Genomic DNA, 18,134 nt, shown 5'->3' with positions numbered 1-18,134 from the left:
CAGACACAGCAAACCTTCTAGCCACAGCTCGGATTGATGTGCAATCCTGGATGAGCTGCACTACCTGAGCCACTTGTGTGGGTTGTAAACTCAGTCTCATGCTACCACTAGAGTGAAAGCACCGCCAGCATTCAAAAGTGACCAAAACATCAGCCAGGAAGCATAGGAACTGAGAAGTGGACTGTGTTCACCACCTGCAGAACCACTCCTTTATTGTCTTGCTAATTGCCTATAATTTCCACCTGTTCTTTATTCCATTTGCACAACAACATGTGAAATTTATTGTCAATCAGTGTTGCTTCCTAAGTGGACAGTTTGATTTCACAGAAGTGTGATTGACTTGGAGTTACATTGTGTTGTTTAAGTGTTCCCTTTATGTTTTTTTAGCAGTATATATATATATAAAAAATAATAATAATACAACAATTAACAAGGGTAACTATTTACATATTTTCTATTTACAATATTGTGAAGACCCTCAGTCCTCTACATAATATTGTGCTGCTGGTGTCATGGCCCATAGCAGTCTCCTTCTGCTGTAAAGCAAAGGCTTACTGAACAGGTGGTGCAGGTGATGGGGCATTTCCTGTGACAAAGGGCACAACGACGTCTCCCTACTGTGCCCTTTTTGCCCTGAGGCACATTCGTGCCTGCAGAGATGAATCTGGGCAGGTGAACACCACTGGTTGGAGCAGAAGGGACAGAGGTAGAGGGGACAGAAGGTGCTACAGTGGACTTGCTGTAGCTAGCAAGCTCCTGGATGAGCAGCTCCCTGAAGGCTAGCTGTGAGATGGGGGCTGTCCACAGCTCTTCGCCATTTCCTTCTGGAGGATGAAGGCATTCACCACAGCAATGTCAATGAAATGATAAAAAAATGTCTTGTACCATTTCATGGTCTTGTGGAGAACATTGTAGTATCCTATCAGCGCATATGACAGGACCACACCTCCCATGCTCTTGTTGTAGTCCTTCACAGCAGCTGGAATTGGGACATTTTTTGTGGTCCATGCCCCGGCACCGTCCTTCACGCGCCTGACGACATATCTATCTATTTCCTCTATAATTTGGGTTAAATCTGTATACCTAGACTTTGTTTTAGCTTTTCCTGATTTATTCGCCATATTTTAAATATATAAACTTGTTTAAAATGCTATTGAATATGTACTGCTATGCGCAACACCCGTGGCTCCGTCAAGTAGGATTTGCAATGCCAGAGTATACGACAAAGGCTGGTCTTCAAACGTATAACCATTACATATTGCCGTTTACCTCAGCTCATTGGCTATCTTCCAAGCTAGATTTCAAGATGATCAGTGGTCATTGGTCCAAAATACAGTCAATCAACGATAGGCCGGTCCTACCATTGGTGCGCAATGATGTCATTGATTGGTGTCTTCAAATCGGTTTGTTTCGGTCAATATGTCCCGGGAAAAGAACCATCTAGTATGGTTGTGTTAGTAACAACCAGAGGATGGCAATGAAACCAACCATGACTGGATAAACGTTTGTTTAGTGTGTGTAATTACCACGAACGCATCTTCCAGAAATGATGACGCAAGCAGTTTACAAATGTTTCGTGTTAGGCTATAAAAATTGATTTTATCAAACAAAACGAACATTCACTGTGTAGTTAGGAAACTTGGCATTGCCACCAGAGGAAGATCTTCAATGGTAAGCGATTTATTTTATTGTTATTTCTGACTTTCATGACGCTAATGCTTGGTTGGAAAATGCTAGTAATACTTGTGTGTGCGTCCTCAGAAAATAGCATGTTTTCGGCTTTTTGAAATCTGACACAGCGGCTGGATTAATAAGACGTTCATCTTTTAAATGATGTAAGATACATGCATTTACAAGAATGTTTACTATAACAAATGGTGTATTTAGAATGTTAGCTCTCTGCAGTTTCACCGGATGTTGGCCTGGTGGGACGTTAGCCTCTCCAACATAATCCAGGTAGAGTCAGGCATTCGCCAGGGCAGTTGTCTAGGCCCCTTAATTTTTTCAATCTTTCCTAATGACCTGCCACTGGCACTGAGTATAGCTTATGTATCTATGTACAGTATGCCGATGACTCAACATTATTCACATCAGCTACCACATCAAGTGAAATCACTGCAACAGTTAACAAAGAACTGCAGTCCGTTTTAGAATTGGTGGCTAGAAATAAGATAGTACTAAATATTTCAGAAACTAAAAGCATTGTATTTGGGATAAATCATTCACTAAACCCTAAACTGCAACTAAATACTTTACTGAATAATGTGTAAATTGAGCAGGTTGAGGAGACTAAGCTGCTTGGTATAACCCTGGATTGGCAACTGTCATGGTCAAAACATATTGATGCAATGGTAGCTAAGATGGGGAGAGTGTTTGTGTCTCTTCACAGTCTGCGTTGTTCCATAAGGTGTAGTTGTATCTGTTTTGTATCTGATTTTATTGCTTGCATGAGTCACATGATGTGGAATGGAGTTCCATGTTGTCATGGCTCTGTGTAGTACTGTCCGGTTTCCAGTCTGTTCTGGACTTGTTGCATGTTTTGTGGGGTATGCATGGGTGTCTGAGCTGTGTGCCAGTCATTTGAATAAACAGCTGTGTGTATGCATAGAGAAAAAAATAGGAAATAATTATAAGGGTCAACTCAAAATATTCTGTGTAGTTATTTTGTTAGCTATTTAGCAGTCTTATGGCTTGGCGATAGAAGTTGTTCAGGAGCCTGTTGGTGTCAGACTTGATGCACCCGTACCGTTTGCCGTGCGGAAGCAGAGAGAACAGTCTATGGCTTGGGTGGCTGGAGTCTAACAATTTTCTGGGCCTTCCTTTCACACTACCCGATATAAAGATCTTGGATGGCAGGGAGCTCAGCCCCAGTGATGTACTGGGATGTCCGCAACACCCTCTGTAGCGCCATGCGATTGGGGGCAGTGCTGTTGCCATACCAAGCAGTGATACGGCCAGTCAAAAAGCTCTCAATGGGACAGCTATAGAACTTTTTGAGGATCTGAGGGCTCATGCCAAACCTTTTCAACTTCCCAAGGGGGAAGAGACGCTGTCGCGCCTTTTTGACAACTGTGCGCGTGTGTTCCGTTTTAAGACCTTAGTGATTTGTAACCGAGGAACTTGAAGCTTTCAAACCCACTCCGCTGCAGCCCCGTCGATGTGAATAGGAGCGCGTTCGCCTGTAGTCCACGATCAGCTCCTTGGTGACGTTGACGTTGAGGGAGAAGTTATTGTCCTGGCACCAGACTGCCAGGTCACTGACCTCCTTCCTGTAGGCTTTCTCATTGTCGCCGGTGACCAGGTCTACCACTGTTGTGTCATCAGCAGACTTGATGATGGTGTTGGAGTGGGGTGTGGCATGGCCATGCAGTCATGAGTAAACGGGGAGTACAGCAAGGGGATTATGCACAAATCCCTGTGTGGCCCCCAGTGTTGAGGGTCAGTGTGGCTGAGGTGATGTTGCCTACTCTCACCACCTGGGGTCGGCCTGTCAGGAAGTCCAGGATCCAGTTGCAGAGGGAGGTGTTCCATCCCTGGGTCCTAAGCTTGGTGACAAGCTTGGAGGGGACAATTGTGTTGAACGCTGAGATGTAGTCACTGAACTGCATTCTCACATAGGTATTCCTCTAATCTAGATGGGTGAGGGCAGTATGAAGTGCAATTGAGATTGCGTCATCTATGGATCCATTGCAGCAGTATGAAAATTGGAGTGGGTCTAGGGTATCTGGGATGATGGAGTTGATGTGAGCCATAACCAGCCTTGCAAAGCACTTCATGATTACAGATCTTGTTCCATGCTGTCAGCGCAGTAGGACGTGTATATCTGTCTTTGTTTTATCCCGTGTCTTATCCCATGTAAAAAGCCAGTCTTTTTTCATATATATCTTAATCTCGCTTTCTATCTACGAACTAAATACACTTTCCTGCAACCCGCCTCACCCAATGTGGTACGGATCTGCTATTTTATTCCTTATAACTGGAACTTCCATCAGAAGCTAGCCAGCTAACTAGCTACTAGTCTTTGTTAGCCACAGCTAGCGGTCCTCGCCTTTTTTTCCCCCGGCATTAGTCAGCCTTAGCTCGGTCAACACATGCCAGTCTGCACAGCGCGATTTCAACCCAGAGCATATCGGACTGCTTCTCTCTACCATATCACCGGATTCCTGCCGCTCTGGATCATTACACCGGATCATTACTCTGGATCATCGCAGCTAGCTAGCTGCAAACGAGTGGCTACTGTTAGCTAATGCCTCTGTCCCGAAGCAAGCACCAGCTAGCCTTGAGCTAGCCTCAAGCTAGGCCCACATACCAGCTAATTCTAGGGCTACAATACCTCCTTTGCCAATTGGCCTGGACCCTTTATTGTCGAAATGGAGCCCCGCCGATCCATCACGACGTGATCACCCGATCACAAGCTATTCTGTTACTATATCGCCGAGGAACCATCTACTAGCCTCGGCCCGCTAGCTTTTCTGAACACTGTGTCTCTAATGTCAATATGCCTTGTCTACTGCTGTCTTAGCTAGTTTTTGTTGTTTTATTTCACTGTAGAGCCCTCAGTCCCGCTAAAAAAGCCTTAGATAGCGCTTTCGTCCCACCCCACACACATGCGGAGACCTCACCTAGGTTAACTGATGCCTCCAGAGACAAAACATCTCTCATCATCACCCAATGTATAGGTTTACCTCCACTGTACTCACATCCTACCATACCCTTGTCTGTACATTATGCCTTGAATCTATTCCACCACGCCCAGAAATCCGCTACTTTTATTCTTTGTCCCCAACGCAACAGATGCCCAGTTCTTATAGTCTTTAGCCGTACCCTTGTCCTACTCCTCCTCTGTTCCTCTGGTGATGTAAAGGTTAACCCAGGCCCTGTAGCCCCCAGTTCCATTCCTATTCCCCAGGCACTATCATTTGTTGACTTCTGTAACTGTAAAAGCCTTGGTTTCATGCATGTTAACATCAGAAGCCTCCTCCCTACGTTTGTTTTTTTCACTGCTTTAGCACACTCCGCCAACCCTGATGTCCTAGCCATGTCTGAATCCTGGCTTAGGAAGGCCACCAAAAATTAGGAAATGTCCATCGCCAACTACAACATTTTCCACCAAGATAGAACTGGCAAAAGGGGTTGAGTTGCAATCTACTGCTGAGACAGCCTGCAGAGTTCTGTCATGCTATCCAGGTCTGTGCCCAAGCAGTTCGAGCTTCTACTTTTAAAAATCCACCCTTTCAGAAATAAGTCTGTCACTGTTGCCGCTTGTTATAGACCCCCCTCAGCCCCCAGCTCTGCCCTGTACATTACATGTGCATTAATCGCCCCCCATTTATCTTCAGAGTTTGTACTGTTAGGTGACCTAAACTGGGATATGCTTAACACCCCGGCCGTTCTACAATCTAAACTAGATGCCCTCAATCTCACATAAATGATCATGGAACCTAACAGGTACAATCCCAAACACGGGCACCCTCATAGAGATCAACCTGCCCTCTAAATACACCTCTGCTGTCTTCAACCAGGAAGAGGCCTTTCTAATCGACCCGGCCCGGGTATCCTGGAAGGATATTGACCTCATTCCGTCAGTAGAGGATGCCTGGTTATTCTTTAAAAGTGCTTTCCTCACCATCTGAAATAAGCATGCCCCATTCAAAAAATTTAGAAGTAAGAAAATATATAGGCCCTTGGTTCACTCCAGACCCGACCGCCCTTGACCAGCACAAAAACATCCTGTGGCGTACTGCATTAGCATTGAATAGCCTCCACGATATGCAAATTTTGAGGGAAGTTAGGAACCAACATAAACAGTCAGTTAGGAAAGCAAAGGCTAGCTTTTTCAAACCGAAATTTGCATCCTGTAGCACAAACTCCAAAAAGTTCTGGGACACTGTAAGGTCCATGGAGAATAAGAGCACCTCCTCCCAGCTGCCCACTGCTAGGAAGCTAGGAAACACTGTCACCACTGATAAATCTACGATAATCGAGAATTTCAATAAGCCTTTTTCTACGGCTGGCCATGCTTTCCACCTGGCTACCCCTACCCCAGTCAACAGCACTGCACCCCGCACAGAAACTTGCCCAAGCCTCTCCTATTTCTCCTTCACCCAAATCCAGATAGCTGATGTTCTGAAAGAGCTGCAAAGTCTGGACCCCTACAAATCAGCTGGGCTAGACAATCTGGACCCTCTCTTTCTAAAATTATCAATTGTTGCAACCCCAATTACTAGCCTGTTCAACCTCTTTCGTATCATCTGAGATACCCAAAGATTGGAAAGCTACCGCGGTTATCCCCCACTTCAAAGGGACACACACTCTAGACCCAAACTGTTACAGACCTATATCTATCCCACCCGGCCTTTCCAAGGTCTTCAAAAGCCAAGTTGACAAACAGATCCCCGGCCATTTCGAATCCCACTGTACCTTCTCCACTATGCAATCTGGTTTCCGAGCTAGTCATGGATGCACATCAGTCACGCTCATGTTCCTAAACGATATCATAACTGCCGTTGATAAAAGACAACACTATGCAGCCATGTTCATCGACCTGGCCAAGGCTTTTGACTCTGTCTATCACCACATTCTTATCGGCTGTCTCAACAGCCTTGGTTTCTCAAATGACTGCCTAGCCTGGTTCACCAACTACTTCTCTGATAGAGTTCAGTGTGTCAAATCGGAGGACCTGTTGTCCGGACCACTGGCAGTCTCTATAGGGGTGCCACAGGGTTCAATTCTCGGGCCGACTCTCTTCTCTGTATACATCAATTAAGTCGCTCTTGGTGCTGGTGATTCTCTGATCCACCTCTACGCAGACGACACCATTCTGTATACTTCCGGCCATTCTTTGGACTCTGTGTTAACAAACCTTCAGACGAGCTTCAATGCCATACAACTCTCCTTCCGTGGCCTCCAACTGCTCTTAAATACAAGTAAAACTAAATGCATTCTCTTCAACCGATTGCTGCCCGCACCCGCCCGCCCGTCTAGCATCACTACTCTGGACGGTTCTGACCTAGAATATGCGGACAACTACAAATACCTAGGTGTCTGGTTAGACTGTAAACTCTCCTTCCAGACTCGCAATAAACATCTCCAATCCAAAATTAAATCTAGAATCGGCTTCCTATTTTGCAACAAAGCATCCTTCACTCATGCTGCCAAACATATCGTTGTGAAACTGACTATCCTACCGATCCTTGACTTCGGCGATGTCATTTACAAAATAGCCTCCAACACACTACTTAGCAAATTGGATGCAGTCTATCACAGTGCCATCAAGTTTTGTCACCAAAGCCCTATATACTACCCACCACTGCGACCTGTATGCTCTCGTTGGCTGGCCCTCGCTTCATATTCGTTGCCAAACCCACTGGCTCCAGGTCATCTATAAGTCTTTGCTAGGTTAAGCCCCACCTTATCTCAGCTCACTGGTCACCATAGCAGCACACACCCATAGCACGCGCTCCAGCAGGTATATTTCACTGGTCACCCCCAATGCCAACTCCTCGGTTGGCTACCTTTCCTTCCAGTTCTCTGCTGCCAATCACTGGAACAAACTGCAAAAATCACTGAAGCTGGAGACTCATATCTCCCTCACTAACTTTAAGCATCAGCTGTCAGAGAAGCTTACAGATCATTGTACCTGTACATAGCCCATCTGTAAAGAGCACACCCAACTACCTCATCCCCATGTCATTTATTGTTTTGCTCCTTTGCACCCCAGTATCTCTACTTGCACATTCATCTTCTGCACATTTATTACATTTATTACTTCTGCACATTTATTAAACCGTGTTTAATTAATAAATTGAAATTATTTTGCCACTATGGCCTATTTATTGCCTTACCTCCCTAATCTTACTTCATTTGCACACACTGTATATCAACTTTTCTATTGTGTTATTGACTGTACATTTGTTTATTCCATGTGTAAATCTGTGTTGTGTCGCACTGCTTTGCTTTATTTTGGCCAGGTCGCAGTTGTAAATGATAACTTGTTCTCAACTGCCTACCTGGTTAAATAAAGGTGAAATAAAATAAAACAAATTAAAACGTGAGTGCAACAGGGTGGCAAGAAGCCGTAGAGTTCTTGGGAACAGGAATAATGAACTTCTACTTAAGACATGGGGATTACAGACTGGGACAAGGAAAGGTTGAAAATGACCATGAATATGCCTGCCAGCTACTCTGCACATGCTCTGAGAAATCACCCTGGGATACCGTCCGGCTCCGCGGCCTTACGAGTGTTGGCCTGATTAAAGGCCTTACTCATGTCGGCCTCGGAGACCAAGATCACCCAGTCCTCTAGGTCGGCATTAGTGTTGGTTTTGTTATTGTTGAAGCATGCATAAAATGCATTGAGTTCATCTGGTAGAGAGGCATCGTTAGGCAGATCACGACTGGGTCTTCTTTTGTAATCCATAATTACTGTAGACCCTGCCACATGCGGCGGGCTTCGGAACCTGTGTAATATGCTACTACCTTATTCCTATATTATCATTTTGCTTGTTTAATGAAATTCTTGTACTTGTTCCTGTCCTCAGCCATAGCCTCAGAGTTGTCTACGCACTGTGTGCGGTAGCCCTGTTAGTTTACCTCGAACCTCAGTGTTAACCAGGGCTTTTGATTGGAGAAGCAGAGAACCTTCACTGTGGGGACAACGTCGCCGATGTATTTCCTAATGAAGCCGGTAACGGAGGTGGTTAACTTGCCGGCGGAGTTTCGAAAATATTCCGATCAGCGCTAGAAAAGCAGTCCTCTAGCATAATCTCTGGTTCTGGTGTCCATTTCTCAATGGAGCGAGTCACGGGTACTTCCTGTTTGAGCTTCTGCTTGTAAACACCAGTCACGATAACAGCTGAAAACTCCCTCGGGAGGTAAAAGGGTTGGCATTTGACGATCAGGTATTCCAACACATGTGAACAATGGATCGAGATTTTGACTGAGCTTGAGTCAGCACATCATTTGTTGTTGATGAAGAGGCAAACCCCTCCCCTCTCGATTTCCCTGACTCCACTGTCCTGTCCGCTCAGTGAATGGAGAATCCATACAGTTGGATAGCCATGGGGGGGTATCTTGTCCGAAAGCCATGCTCCAGAAAAGCGGATATTGTAGTTACGAGAGTCCCGTTGTTAGCAAATCTGTGATTGGAGGTCATCCATCTTATTATCAATTGGCCAATGGAATGGAGGAAAGAGGTGGCCGGTTTTCCCTTCACAATTGTTTTGCTCACTTTGAGGACAATACAGTGCCACTCACACGACCCACTACCAAAACCTGTGGGCTCTCCTTCACTGTAGCCAACGTGAGTAAAACATTTAAACGTGTTAACCCTCGCAAGGCTGCAGACCCAGACGGCATCCCCGGCCGTGTCCTCAGAGCATGCGCAGACCAGCTGGCTGGTGTGTTTACAGACATATTCAATTAATCCTTATCCCAGTCTGCTGTACCCACATGCTTCAAGAGGGCCACCATTGTTCCTGTTCTCAAGAAAGCTAAGGTAACTGAGCTAAATGACTACCGCCTTGTAGCACTCACTTCTATCATCATGAAGTGCTTTGAGAGACTAGTCAAGGTCCATATCACCTCCAACCTACGTACCTGACCCCCTAGACCCACTCCAATTTGCTTACCGCCCCAATAGGTCCACAGACGACGCAATCGCCATCACACTGCACACTGCCCTAACCCATCTGGACAAGAGGAATAACTATGTAAGAATGCTGTTCATCGATTACAGCTCAGCATTTAACACCATAGTACGATCCAAACTCCTCATTAGGCTCGAGACCCTGGGTCTCGACCCCGCCCTGTGCAACTGGGTCCTGGACTTCCTGATGGGCCACCCCCAGGTGGTGAGTGTAGGTCACAACATCTCCACCCCGCTGATCCTCAACACTGAGTCCCCACAAGGGTGCGTTCTCAGCCCTCTCCACGACTGAGTGGCCATACACGACTCCAACTCAATCATCAAGTTTGCAGACGACACTACAGTGGTAGGCTTGATTACCAACAACGACGAGACGGCCTACAGGGAGGAGGTGAGGGCCCTCGGAGTGTGGTGTCAGGAAAATAACCTCACACGCAATGTCAACAAAACAAAGTAGATGATCGTGGACTTCAGGAAACAGCAGAGGGAGCAGCCCCCTATCTATATTGACGGGACAGTAGTGGAGAGGGTGGAGAGTTTTTTAAGTTCCTCTAATGGTCCACCCACACAGACAGCGTGGTGAAGAAGGCGCAAAATGTTGTTTCCTCCGACACATTGGTGCAGCTGGCATCCGGGTTAAGCAAGCGGGTGTTAAGAAGTGCGGTTTGGCGGGTCATGTTTGGGGGATGCATGACTCAACCTTTGCCTCTCCCGAGCACGTTGGTGAGTTGCAGCGATGAGACAAGATCGTAATTATGAAATTGGGGAGAAAAAGGGTGTAAAAATTACAACAACAACAAAGAACGATATAAATTGGTACTTTTTTGGGGGTTCGAACCAGTTCAGAACTTTATTTTGCTTGTTGGAACATAGGAACTAAACAAAAACATTTGTGGTTGGAAACAAACCCTGGTATAAAGCATATGCTTTGAACACAATGAACATTTAGCATATTCACCAAAAGCCCTATCTGACACATCGCACCCAACAACAAACAACATTGAGTATGGTTACATGCACACAATAATGCAATTATTGTGGATTGTCAGATTAATATAATAGATTAATATAATTAAAACCTTTACATGCTTTGCAAGAAGAATGATTTCCCTAATAATCCTGTTTACATGGACACATCTGAAATCAGGCTACCCGATGGCACTGATACAGTGGGGCAAAAAAGTATTTAGTCAGCCACCAATTGTGCAAGTTCTCCCACTTAAAAAGATGAGAGGCCTGATTTTTCTTTTCTCATTTTGTCTGTCATAGTTGAAGTGCACCTATGATGAAAATTACAGGCCTCTCTCATCTTTTTAAGTGGGAGAACTTGCACAATTGGTAGCTGACTAAATACTTTTTTGCACCACTGTAAATGCAGAAAATCACCAATCAAAATAAACATTTTAACACAGCGACCATGTTATTTTCGGGAAGCGTACTTGATCCTGATTTCGGACATACAAAGTTTGCATGTGAAAACTACTTCTAAGACTCATACATTCAGTTGTTCCGAAATGACTTTACTTGCGCTAAAGAGGGAGGATCGTTCGGCTGGTGTTAGCACATGCGCAGATCAAATACACAGCGGAAATGCCGATTTAAGGTGTTTAATCGGCGTATGCTTACTTTGATTTTGAAGTTACACTGATTAAGATAAGCAGTAAGGTGTTTACATTACTATTGCATAATCAGCCTACTACCATAATCAGTTTAATATGTCATTATTTTGTGCATGTAAACATACTGTCACAACATTACCACAACACAGTAGTAGAGGCACATTGACAATTATGTCACATTGATGGAGAGGGGTTTCAGATTTTTTTCAGTAAAATATCCAACTGAATAAAAGGTTTATTTTTTAAAACCGAAGCCAATCCAGATAAGGGCAGTAAAAGGCTATTGAATAGTCATGATACAAAGTAATTTCCTTCTCAGTGTTGGAAAAATAGCTACTCTCTTTCATTTGAACCCTGAGGGTACAGAAGTGAATAAATTATTGGTGATCCACAAACATGAAGAGGATGACACTGGATCCCCATTTTGATGTGATTTCCACCCTACCTCACAACAACCCTCCATCTCCGGTGTCACCTTGAATCAGTGTCGATGAGTTACAGGGTCACAGAGGTTGCTTATCATCATCACTTCTGGTGCTCCATACTATATTACCTCTTATAAACTGGGTGGTTTGAGCCCTGAATGCTGATTAGCTGACAGCCATGGTATATCAGACCGTATACCGTTTTACTGCTCTAATTACATTGGTAACCAATTTATAATAGTAATAAGGAACCTCACGGGTTTGTGATATATGGCCAATATAGGTCAAGTTAAAATGTACAGTGCATGGCTTCCCAAAGGTCTTACTAATTTCTACCTGTCCTGATGGAGTGCTTCATATAATTAATTACGGCTAAGGGCTGTATCCAGGCACCCTTAGCAGTGGTATATTGGCCATATACCACACCTCCTCTGGCCTTATTGCTTCACTCCATCAGGACAGAAAGAAATTAGCAAGGCCTTCGGGAAGCCATTCACTGTACATTTTAACTTGACCTATATTGTAACAAAGGAAAGCTTCCAAATACTGCAGCATCAGTTTGTCCCAGCTCTAAGTTGTCACCATGCATATTTGCTGGACTCGGGCGCAACTTTCACTGGGGACGGGGGGACATGGTCCCCCCCACATTCTGAAAATGCATTTTGGTCCCCCACAGTTTTATCACTGCACTGTGATACAGAAAACGGCATCGGTGTGCTTTAGGACCATGCGGATGCCTCAGAGCTATTGGGTAGACTGTTTGGTGAATCAACAGGCTGGATTTCAAACCACGCGGACACCACAGAGCGTGCCAACAGAGACAGCTGTGGTCTGTGTGTGGTGCTTTTTCTCAGCGTTGTAAAAGCATGCAGACCAGAAACTGGCTACTCTTCATTTGACTGACGTAGCTGGCAAGGTAACTGCTGTTTGACTTAACAGAAAAATGGATTTATTCCCAGTGCTGAGTTAGTAGTGTAACTGCCTTGAAACGTGTCAGTTACACATGTTTCATCCCCTCTCGACTAAAGTTCTGTCTGAAGTGAATTAATTAGCTAGCAATTAGCTACCACAGCCAGTTTAGCTATAGCCTCTAGTTTTCTGTAAGGTAACAGTATCTAACAGCTGTTGTGTGTATGGACATGTTTTGTAGCCTTTGTTTTGTCCTGTTTCAACAGAAGTAAAGTAACTTGGCTAGTTTTCGGCAGTTGATGAACCATTAGAGCTAGCCAAAAGTTAGCTAATGTTAGCTAGCTAGCTAGCAAGCTTACAATCCCTAGCTGCTGGGCTGCTAAGTCCTGGCACTGGGGGTCTGCCATACTCTTGGTTATCACTCTGGCCTTGGCCTAACACACCTGAAACCAATAATGAATGTTGCACTAAGATCTTAAAGCTGAGTGGGATGTGTTGGGTTGGGGCACTGCAGGGTGGTGGACCTCTAGGGGAAGGAAGTGGCAATCCAGCTATGTTGTGTGCAATTAAAAAGAGCTCTACAGTACTATTAGGCCTATGATATGAATTACAGTGCCCTCTGTAATTATTGGGTCAATTAAGCATTTTTTTCTTTTGGCTCTATAGTCCAAAAGTGAGGATTTGAAATCAAACAATGATTGTGAAATTAAAGTGCAGACCCTGAGCATTAATTTGAGGGTATTTTAATCGATATCGAGGGAACCGTTTAAAAATTATAGCCCTTTTTGTAAATGTTTGTACATTTTAGGAGAGCAAAAGTATTGGGATAAATTAACTTGTATGTGTATTAAAGTAGTTAAAAGTTAAGTATTAAGTCCTCCGTTCATAGCAGGCATTGACTACATCCAGCTTGTGACTACAAATTTGTTGAATCTATTTGTTTTGGATGCATTTCAGATTATTTTGTGCCCAATAGAAATGAATGGTAAATAATGTATTATGTCATTTTGGAGTCACTTTTATTGTAAATCTGAATAGAAAATGTTTCTTAACACTTCTACATTAATATGGATGATACCATGATTACGGATAATCCTGAATGAATCATGACTAATGATAAGAGAGAAAGTTAGACGCACAAATTTCATACCCCTAAAACTAACTTCTCACCACTAAAATAACAATGGAGGTTAGCATTTTGGGGGGATATGATATTTGTGCATCTATAACTTTCTCACTCATCATTAATCATATTTCATAGATGATTATCCATAATCATGGTAGCATCCACATTCATGTAAAAGTATTTAGAAACATTATATTCTTTTTACAATAAAAGTGAACCCAAAATGACCCCAAAGGGGTAATATTACAGTACCAGTCAAACTTTTGGACACATTCATGGGTTTTTCTTTATTTTTACTGTTTTCTACATTGTAGAATAATAGTGAAGACATCAAAACTATGAAATAACCCATGGAATCATGTAGTAACCAAAATAGTGTTAAACAAATCAAAATATATTTTAGATTCTTCAAAGAAGACACCCTTTGCCTTGATGACAGCTTTGCACACTCTTGGCATTCTCTCAACCTGCTTCACCTGGAATGCTTTTCCAACAGTCTTGAAGGATTTCACACATATGCTGAGCACATGTTGACTGCTTTTCCTTCACACTGCAGTCCAACTCATCCCAAACCATTTTAATTCTGGTTGAGGTAGGGTGATTGTGCAGGCCAGGTCATCTGATGCAGCACTCCATCAATCTCCTTCTTGGTCAAATAGCCCATACACAGCCTGGGGGTGTGTTGGGTCATTGTCCTGTTGAAAAACAAATGATAGTCCCACTAAGCGCAAACCAGATGGGATGGCGTATTGCTGCAGAACGCTGTGGTAGCCATGCTTGTTAAGTGTGCCTTGAATTCTAAATAAATCACTGACAGTGTCACCAGCAAAGCACCCCCACAGCATCACACCTCCTCCTCCATGCTTCACGGTTGGAACCACACATATGGAGATCATCCGTTCACCTACTCTCACAAAGTCAAGGTGGTTGGAACCAAAAATCTCAAATTTGGACTCATCAGAACAAAGGACAGATTTCCACCATTCTAATGTCCATTGCTGGTGTTTCTTGGCCCAATCAAGTCTCTTCTTCTTATTGCTGTCCTTTAGTAGCGGTTTATTTGCAGAAATTCAACCATGAAGGCCTGATTCACGCAGTCTCCTCTGAACAGTTGATGTTGAGGTGTGTCTGTTACAATTTTCCAGATTGACTGGCCTTTATGTCTAAAGCAATGATGGACTGAATGTTCTATTTGCTTATTTGACCAGTTCTTGCCATAATATGGACTTGGTCTTTTGCCAATCTTCTGTATACCATCCCTGCTTTGTCACAACACAACTCATGGCTCAAACGCATTAAGAAGGAAAGAAATTCCACAAATTAACTTTTAACAAGGAACACCTGTTAATTGAAATGCATTCCAGGTGACTACCCCATGAAGCTGGTTGAGAGAATGCCAAGAGTGTGCAAAGCTGTCATCAAGGCAAAGGGTGGCTACTTTGAAGAATATCAAACACTTTTTTGGTTACTACATGATTCAATATGTGTTATTTCATAGTTTGATGTGTTCACTATTATTAGAAAATAGTACAAATAAAGAAAAACGTTGAATGAGTTGGTGTGTTCAAACTTTTGACTGGTACTGTAGATTGTGTAGAAACCAGGAAATTAGCTTTAGATGACCCAAAACAAATCTGAGGCAGGACCCCCAGACCCCCCTGCGAGGTTATGTCCCCTCCACTTCTAAAACCAAAGTCGCACCCCTGGCTGGACTGGTGAGTTGTCCTCTTCAGAATGTACCTGTATTCCAAAGGCTCATGTCATGAATAATGACTAATGAAGTAATCTACTATAAAGGCCTTGCTCAGTCCACTAATACTTGAAGAGAGCACCAAAGGCAGTTTCCAGTGTGAAATCAATTTGTTACCAGTCCTAAACACACACACAAACACACAGCAAGGGTGCAGTTGATGGGAACATCTAGCAAACCAAAGGTTGTGTGTTCGAATCTCATCATGGACAACTTTAGCATTTTAGCTAATTAGCAACTTTGATACTTTTTCCTACTTTTTAGCTACTTTGCAATTACCTAGTATGTTAGCTAACCTTCCCCTAACCTGAACAATTTTAGCTAATCATTCACCTAACTCTAACCTTAACCCTAACCTTTACCCCTAACCCCTAGAGCTAGCTAACGTTAGTCACAACAAACTGGAATTAGTAACATCAAATCAAATTGTATTTGTCACATGCGCCAAATACAAAAAAATGCTTACCTACAGGCACTTAACCAACAATGCAGTTCAATAAATAGTTGAAAAAATATTTACTAAATAAACTAAAGTAAAAAATGAAAAGTAACACAGTAAAATTACATAACAATAACGAGGCTATATACAGGGGGTACCAGTACAATGTGCGGGGGTACAGGCTAGTCGAGGTAGTTTGTACATGTAGGTTGGGGTAAAGTGACTATGCATAGATAATAAACAGCGAGTAGCAGTAAATAGTCCGGGTGGCCATTTGATTAATTGTTCATCAGTCTTATAGCTTGGGGTTAGAAGCTGTTAAGGAGCCTTTTGGACGTAGACTTGGTGCTCCGGTACTGCCTGCCGTGCGGTAGCAGAGAGAACTGTCTATGACTTGGGTGACTAGAGTCTTTGACAATTTTCCGTGCCTTCCTCTGCCACAGCCAAGTATATAGGTCCTGGATGGCAGGAAGCTTGGCCCCAGTGATGTACTGGGCCGTACGCATCACACTCTGTAGCGCCTTGCGGTCGGATGCTGAGCAGTTGCCATACCAGACGGTGATGCAACTGGTCAGGATGCTGTCGATGGTGCAGCTGTAGAACTTTTTGAGGATCTGGGGACCCATGCCAAATCTTTTCAGTCTCCTGAGGGGGAAGTTTTGTCGTGCCATCTTCACGACTGTCTTGATGTGTTTGGACCATGATAGTTCGTTGGTGATGTGGATACCAAGGAACTTGAAACTCTCGACCCGCTCCACTACAGCCCATTTGATGTTAATGGGGGCCTGTTCAGCCCTCCTATTCCTGTAGTCCACGATCATCTCCTTTGTCTTGCTCACATTGAGGCAGAGGTTGTTGTCCAGGCACCACACTGCCAGTTCTCTGACCTCCCTATAGGCTGTCTCATCGTTGTCGGTGATCAGGGCTACCACTGTTTTGTCGTCAGCAAACTTAATGATGGTGTTGGAGTCGGGCTTTTTCACTCTGTTGTTGATGAACAGGGAGTACATTTACATTTCGCAAATTCGTAACATATTGTACGTTTTTAGCACATTTGTGAACATATGGACGAATTGCAATTCATAACATATTGTACGAATTGCAATTTGTAAGATATCATACAAATTGTAATTCGTAACATATCATACGAAATAGATGATGGATCCACAAATGCATTATTACATACCATATGAAGTGTCAGATATCATAGAAATGTAACATATCATACTAAATGGAGTATCTTGGATTAGACTAGAATAATAGGACATGCTCTGAAACCAAGTTTAAATATTTTGCCTCACCATTGCTTGTTCAAGTGGACATAAACTGACCTATATGGCTTTGCCTATTAGAAAACTTCAAAAGCAATGTACTGTATATGGCCAGGAAAATGTTGCTTATAGATAAGTAAACTCGAGTGCTATATATGCTCTCAATATCATAGCAAGTTTGTAGGATAAATATTTTACATTATGACCGAGATCAGACAAAACCGTCATGGGCTTCATTTGCATCCCAGCACCTAATTGTAGACATCGCAACATAACTTCGGATCATTCTGCCACGCGCGCAAGCGTTGTCTTACGTTATTACCCATTTTCAGAGTAGCCTACCGATAATAACCATGCAATGTGCTCTGTCTGAAATAAATGATCCTATTTAGCCTAGTACACCACCGCGACGCAATACACATTTCCACAATGTTACGTGTCTGGCGAACACTGCAGCATTTAAAAAATACTTAGAACGCTCTCTCACACACCTTCACCTGCCTGCGATTTGACATATAACTCACACCCCATTCAAGACTGAATAGGTAAACTGAACGAAATAGAATGCAGAGCACTGTACAGTAGGCTACAGTACAATTAGTCTACTGTAGTTACAATTTTGTAAACCTTACCTTGCCAATGCTCTACGAAACTAGAGAATACTCTTCTATAGAATAATTATTTGTCAGTCCCCGCGTGGTGTTGGAGTGGTGCGCAGTCCAGCGCGCATATGCCAGCCTCTGCTCTGTCAAACCAGCATATTGCGCATGCATATGTCTATTCTAGTCCCCACACCGGTGTCGCGCTCACGCTCTCTCTCTCTCTCAATACATGCGCAAATGGTTTCAAATTAGAATGTTAATCAATCCCTTCTTGCCATTGTAAACAATTATCTCTATGCTCATATCCTTGCTACTTCTGACATGGTAACATGCAACTCATTGGTCAG

General features: G+C 43.5%; 1 protein-coding gene across 1 annotated transcript in view; it reads right to left on the bottom strand.

Moving 5' to 3' along the window:
• The window catches only part of LOC139376449 (semaphorin-4G-like), a 75,968-nt gene extending 58,016 nt beyond the window's left edge, over positions 1-17,952 (bottom strand). The window contains exon 1 of the mRNA XM_071119064.1: positions 17,818-17,952. The gene's annotated coding sequence lies outside the window, so the exon portion shown is untranslated. The remainder of the gene's footprint in view (positions 1-17,817) is intronic.
• Positions 17,953-18,134: the final 182 nt, after the last annotated feature.

Source organism: Oncorhynchus clarkii, chromosome 20 (assembly GCF_045791955.1).
Source record: "Oncorhynchus clarkii lewisi isolate Uvic-CL-2024 chromosome 20, UVic_Ocla_1.0, whole genome shotgun sequence".
NCBI lineage: Eukaryota > Metazoa > Chordata > Actinopteri > Salmoniformes > Salmonidae > Oncorhynchus > Oncorhynchus clarkii.
Note: the sequence above shows the minus strand (reverse complement) of the source record. Positions and strands in the feature narration are given on the sequence as shown.